We start from the raw sequence: 7,470 nt of genomic DNA on the forward strand, positions 1-7,470 counted from the left end.
TTACATACACAAAAGACCACGGCCATGTTTCGGGTTATCAACACAGAGTTTTGCTTAGTAACCCCTCCCACACGGAGTGGCGAGTTAACAGTATCCCTCTCCTGCATCGAACTCACTCTTTACTAAAACACAAGTTTTCTCTGTTAATTTATTTTCTATTCAGATGCTAAAAATGTTTAGTGAGTACTCTCATCATGTACAGGGATATATATTATGTTTTGGCCTACATTATATCATATTTTGGCATATTATTTCAGCCTGATGTCTGGGTGACTGGATTTCACCTTTTATTTCTGTACTTTAATTACAAAATACTGCTGCATGGTAACCCTTTCCAATATGAGGTGTAGGGATCCTCTCAGTTCTAAAGTTTAAGAGGAACTTTGGGACTATGTGAGCTCCTGTGAAAACAGCAATCATCCTTTATAGAGTTTAATTGGATGGATCTGTGGCCAAGGGTTTTACCTATGGGTTAAGAGTGCTGAATGAAACAAAAATCTGATGTTAATTATTTAAATACATGCAGTCCACAGTGATACACTGCTGGAAAAAAGGGGGGTAGCTGGTTTAAAACATCAGTTAGTCTAGACATGTTTCCCTCTAAGTGTCTCAGTTATGATTAAATATTAGATGCCATTTGGAACATTCCCATAGAATAAAGCAACCTGGGACTAGATCACACTCTGCTGTGTGAAGCCTTGCTAAGCCTTGTCTCCTGCAGGCTCAGACACACTGCCATTTACAGCCACTGCCTGAAAGCCCTGGGAGGGAGACAGGAGCCCCTTTCTGGCACAGCATTCCCACTCACTCACCTCTCCCATGGGAAGGGCAGCACACCCCAGTGGAACAGAAAAGTGGGGCCAGACTACCATGTGCAAATGTTCCCAATTTAACACCTGACATTTGAAAATGAAGTAAAACACACTGGCTGCTTTTGGCTGTTCTGAATCTCCCAACAGAGATTTCCCTTCACGTCATAAATAGCTGTTTCTCTCATTTCATTTAAATATTTAAATATATTGCTGCTTGGAGGATAATTCCTATTCCTTATCTATTAAATGTGCGAGATTTTCTTAAATTATGCAATAAATTCGCAATTACCGGTATTTAATTGTTGTAGTATTTTTCCCAGCTTATGCATCCCTGTGAAGGCCATTTTTTCCTAGGACTTTCCTTGAGGATTCAAAAAGGGCACCTTTTTTCTACTATTGTACTTAGAGGCCACAGGATAAAATTTGGATCTCTGCTGTGTAATACAGCCCAAAAGCTGCATAACATCTAACTACTCAAGGCATCTGTAATGTGTTGTATTTAAATTCATTTTCCAACACTTAATGTACTTGTAAAATTCTGAATTCTCTCATTTACTCCTGAGTTGAAATAGAGCAGCAAAAAGGCCCCAAATATATCCAACTTTCTTTCAAAATCTACCAGCATTTGCTAAGGTTGGGGTAAAAATTTTTGTTACTTTATTTGTACATGATTAAAAGTCTGTATGGCTTCTTAACCTCTGACTTGTCTGAAATAAGTCAGTATCTCAGCATATCCCTACAGCTACAGTCAAACTGAAAATCCACCACAAATTCCAGAACTTGTTTAACTGGCACAGGACTATGTATTCATAGGCTGTTTTGCTGGGGTACCTATTATAAAGAACATGAGCCACTTCATGCAGTTTCCCCACCACGTGTAAACTTATCACATAAAATCTCATTTTTTAAAAAACACTTTCTGGGTGATCCTGTAAGAAAGCATTTATCATCTTGAGACTGGCAATAAAAACAACCCTGATAGTGGATGGTTCTTGTGGAGAATCCAGCTGAGTTCTCGGGATCAGCCCAGATTACACTGCGGAATCCTGGAATGTACATGGAACTCCTGAGATCAGAGACTGTTAAATAACAAAGAAAACATCTTCAGCTTTCTTTTTCATGGAATAGGGATTCCAGCATCAAAATGTTTGTGCCAAGAAAGGCAATTTAAAAGTGAGTAATGAGGGCACATTGTTAACCATTACTCTTAAAAGCTCTATTTTTCATTTTTAAAGACTGCACAAGTACAGACTATTTTTGGAAGTAACTCTCCCTTCGGTCCCTCTTCAAACCCACAGAATATATATATTCTCATTCAGTAAGGAAAGGTCAACACCTTAAATCAAACATCTCGTGCAGTCAAAGCAAGACTTTCAAGGGAACTCATGACCAGGTTTTAAGGAGTACATTCAGTCCCAAGACCCAAGGTCCAACAGCGTTCAACACTCAGTAATTGAGCCCTTTTGAAAATCCAGCTACTTGGTGCCAACATGATATTCTAGCCATTGGAAATCTTTTTCTCTGTGCTTTCCAGGTCGTTATGTACCAATTGAAATGAAATCCAATGTAGCCATTAATTTGCACTTCCATAAATGCTTTTTTTTCCTTATTAGATAGTCTTAAAATTAAGTTAGTAGATTAGACAACTGTGACTGCTTTTTTTGTTGCTGAATTACAGGATCAGTAAGTATCAGGAATGTAAATGAATGCAATGGTAGCCTCTTACTGAATTCAAACTGATTTTCAGGCAGAACAAGAAGTAGCTGGAGGTCTGTGAAATACTGACTTGTCTGTAATATGCATGGGGGAAGAATTCCCACAGTCTTACCAAGGAAATAAAGTTATGACTGCAAACCAGATGTGATGTGATGTGCTTCACTGCCACGACAGAGATTGAGCGAGAGATGGAAGGGAAAGCAAGATCAACAGATAAACAGTGTACAGGGAGCCAAAGGGAAATGAGAGGGGTCAGAGAATGACTTATGATACTTCTTTATGCAAATGCATTAGTTAAGCTATTTGAAAATACAAGGTGGATTCAAATCCCTCACAGGTGAAATGTCACCATGTCAACTGTTGATAGCTTAAGCAAAATCAGAATCAGGTTAAGATTTTTTCAGAGTATTTAAAAAATAAGTTTACCGCAGTCCCTACTACACTAACTTCTCTGACTTTAATGAGTCTTGTTTTCCTTGACATAATTCAGCAGCCAGCCTGTGGAAAAATAAAAACTCCACTCAAGTATTTTTGTAGAATTTAACAGAAATATTGCTTTTCTTTGTAGCAGTAAAGAAAATTCACGAGGATGCTACCAATTCACCGGGATACGGAGCTGACAAGCACATCCCATGCTGCGTTACCTGATTTTGTCTCAAGACTGCTCCAGCCTGAGATTTGAGAGGTTTTGGAGTTGTCAGTGGGTAGTAAAGCCAAACTCTGAACACACAGCTGAGGTTGTTGTGACACTACTGCCCACCTGCAAGCTGCAGTCTTGAAAGCAGATGGCAAGCAGAAAATGGTCTCAGATAAACCCTGACAGCTTCTCTAAATGGTTACATAAAACTCCTAGTAGTGTTAAGTCTGGTTGTGTTAACTGGTAACCCTAAGTGCATTAGGGGTTTTGAGATGAGAGGAGAAATTCTGATAATATGAAACAAGTTTGATAACATTTCCCTATTGTAGTTTCTTTAGAGCTTGGTGGTTTTGTAAATGAAGTTATATGCTCTTTTTCCAGAGTATTTTCATATGCACTGTAAACTACTATCTTCAAAGAGAAATATGTCATAAAGCAAAGCATTCTACACTGTAGGCTGGGCACCTGATGAAGGGGTTTTGAAAATCAAAATGGATGAAAATGGTTTGTTAAAGAATTGAAATACAAAATGCAAAGACAGAGAGCTGTCAAGACTGCTTCTAGTCCTCAGGATCCACATTTTCAAGCCAATTTTGCCACGTATGAGACACCTCTTCCGGGAGGGTTTCCAAAGTGTCTCAAGTGTTAAAAAAAAATTACAAACAAGCAACAAAAGGATCCAAGAACCCAGGCTGTGCAAATGCAGTGCTTGCTGACAGTGAAAGGTGAACTAACGTGAACCAGGAAATGTCTGAGACCTTGCCTGGTGCTGCAAGAACTCCACTGCAGAAAACCTCTTGAGCTTCAGCTGCACTTGGAAAGGATTTGCTAAAGGCTCTTCCCTCTCTGGCACTGCTGCCAAGCAAACCAGCAGCAGGATGGAAAGTCAGGGCAGTGGCCCTGACAGATTATCAACAGAGACTCCAAAGAGTGTCTAAGGGCATTTAACTCTGGTCAGAAACACCCCATTATCTGCCGAGGCAGAGCAGGCAGTGAGATGGGCACGACCCCGAGGTACTCCAGGAGTGAAAAACATGATTTCACCTCAGAGGAGACGAGTTCAGAACCCCCAGGGGCGGCAGCCCAGCTCTCCTCAGAGGTGGCTGGGGAGCTGAGCTGCTGGAACAACCATCCAGAGGGCATAGCATGCCCAGCATCTGATGGGATGCACCAGCTGGTGCTCCTGCAGGGACAGGGTTTGCTTCCACTGGGGCAGATCCTGCTTTTAACAGCTTCCAACACAGCAGCACCCCTAAACCAGAAATCACCCTTAGACCTTGTCTGAATTGCCCAAGCCCAAGAACAAAACCCAAATCCAGATGCACTTCACACCTGGCAGCACCACACATCTGGCAGACATAGAAACACCCCCAAAAGTTAGGGAGTTTCCCCCCTAACTGGCAGCAACCACCACATCCAGTCACATCCCCAAAAACTGTTGGCAAGCTCCAAACACATAAACACCCCCAAGCCCAGAGACACTTCTTAAACCTGCCAACAGTCCTGCAAGTCCAGAAAGATCTACCAGAGACATCACTGAACCAGGCACCTTCCCCCAGGCCAGGAAGCACCCCAAAGCTGGCAGCACTGCCCAGCAGGCTGAGGCTGTGCCATGTCCTCCACCCCGGCTCCCCCATCCAGCCAGGACAGGGAAGGGACTGTCAGCCCTGGGGAAGAAGGGAATCCACCAGTCCCATGCCCTAACACTGCCCTCGAGAAAGGCAGAGGATGACTGACAAATGAGCGTGGGGTCACCCAGTGCACATGAAAAGACTTTACTGTGCTGGGTGAGATGGCCCAGCACTTGGAGCTAGCAGATAGCTGGTCCTAAGGTGGCTTTCTGGACGGCTGTAGGGCTTTTTCTCCCGCCGTTGCTGCCGCAGGAGGTGCCGGGTCCGTATGGGGCCAAACTGGGAGTGGCTCTCCCTCTTCATGGCCGTGGTGCAAGGGGACTCCACCCTGGCAGGGTCCTGCTTTGCCATTGCCAAATGGGACAGGGTAGTGGCGAGCAGTTGAGGAGCCTCTACAACGGAGAGGGAACAGCGGGACACGGGCGAGGCCTCGGAGTCTCTGCAACACCCTCCTCCCTCAGCAGCCCTGGACAAGCTCCTTCCTCAGCAGCCCTCTCGTTACCTTTGCAGGTCACACTGACACCCAGCATCTCTTAAAGCTTTAATACTGGCTTTGGTAGTGATGTCACAGTAGCTGGTGTGACATCACCACTGCCCATCTGTGTCCACTGCATGGCCCCAGTTTGGGACAGGAGGCCTTGTGTGTGCTGGCAGGGACCTCGGCGATATCTGGCATGGCTTAGTGGGGAGCACAGGGACAGGACCAGCTGCGGGGGATGTGGAGACCAGTGAGAGTGGAGACCAGGATGTACCAAGCAAAGAACTGAGGACTTTGAAAAGTTTGGGGCTTGGCAACATACAAGTGTGGCATGAGACCATGCAGCAAGCAAGGGCCCACGATGGCAAATACTGCCCGTGCTTGATAAGCTCAGGTGTCAGCAGCTGTGTGTGGAGTGCTGGTGGCTGCTCTCTAGACCAGATGTGTCAGGCAATATAACCAGTCCTGGAGGATGCAGAGTCAAAGCCGGAGGGACAGGGGGAGGCACTTCGCAGCGTGTGCTGGGCAGAGATGCCCCACGCAAGTGTGATGCGGGGCCGTCTGGGCAACCCCAGGGGAAAGGGACACCCGTGCCCTCCTGCCGTGGGCTGTTGGACACGCTGTACTGGGCAACGCGAGCGGCGACACGCCGCTGTGACGACAGGGCTGCGGCAGCCAGGGACACGGGGCTCGAGCAGGGGCGGCTCTAGGAGCTCTGGCGAGATGTGGACGCGGCCGCCGCCAGTCCCGGCGGGTGACTGAGGCTCCCGCCCCGCCCGAGGCCTGCGCGGCGCCCGGACCCGCGAAAGGCGGGCAGCGGTAGCGCCGAACGGGGCCCCACGGCGGCAGCCCGGCAGCGGCAGCGCCGAACGGGGCCCCGCGCCGGCAGCCCGGCAGCGGTAGCGCCGAACGGGGCCCCCACGCCGGCAGCCCGGCAGCGGTAGCGCCGAACGGGGCCCCCACGGCGGCAGCCCGGCAGCGGTAGCGCCGAACGGGGCCCCCACGCCGGCAGCCCGGCAGCGGCAGCGCCGAACGGGGCCCCCACGCCGGCAGCCCGGCAGCGGCAGCGCCGAACGGGGCCCCACGGCGGCAGCCCGGCGGAGGGCGCAGCTGCAGTACGGGACAGCACCACAGGGCGGCAGCACCGCCTTAGCTACAACATCTGGCCTTGGGGCCGTGGGAGACTGAGGGAGGAAATAAAAAGGCAGAAGGGATAAAGGTAACTAATTCCTACAGAAGGCTTTTTTTCTGCTTAGTTTCAAGCACTTTTTCGGTTAATGTACACGTACAAAAGTTGTATTTGTGTTTTTAAACCCTATGACTCTATAAGAAATTCTGAATGTTCTAAAGCCATGTATAGAACAATATATAGGGGCAGTTATTTTTACATCATTTTATATTGATATTAATATTTATATATATAAAAATGAGAAACTAAGTTTTTGCTGTTTGTTTTACACTTCTCTCACCCGTGGAGTTTAGCTGAAACATTTTTTAGGGGACCCCACAAGACATCTCTTAGCTCCTCGCACCTGTTCCTCCACCTTAGCAGTGCTCTGTCTCAGGGAGTGCCCCTTAATACTGTCATTCAATTAAGGAAAGCTTCAGAACACGGGAAAAATATTTCTTCACCAGCTGTGGCATTTAACAGCTGAATTCCTTAGTGGAGAAGGTTAGAAACTGACACACATTCCAAAAGCCCAACTGCAGGAATTCAAGTCACAGGAAACCTCTTCATCATGAAAACCCTGATCAAAAATTGCTTGAATAGTCTTAGAGCATACTGCTGTATTTTTCACACTGTTCTTTATAGACTGGCACTTGCAGTTGCTAACAATGTATGGCTAAACCCACTTTTTGCTTCTACCTCACAGAACAGGCCCTATCTTTTAAACTAGAAGTAACTTACACCTCTTAAATAACCCACTAGACTCATCTACCAGCAAAAATAAAATCACCTTAGATTTAGGTATTAAGTCAAAGAAGAACAAAATAAGCAAAGGCAAACATCTGCCCCAGGGCTCTTTTTTTCAAGTAGGTGATTTCTGTCGGCATCAGGATGCAGAGCAAGACCAAAATACAGGTAATGTCAGCTCTTTAAGTGTTCCTACAACAGGTACAGCTTTGCCAGTACCTGTTCTCAGATGAAGGTTATAATTAAGCACAGTTGCAGTCAGGTTTTAAGGGCACCAATGT

Source organism: Coloeus monedula, assembly GCF_965178545.1.
Source record: "Coloeus monedula genome assembly, chromosome: 13".
In the NCBI taxonomy this organism is placed as follows: domain Eukaryota; kingdom Metazoa; phylum Chordata; class Aves; order Passeriformes; family Corvidae; genus Coloeus; species Coloeus monedula.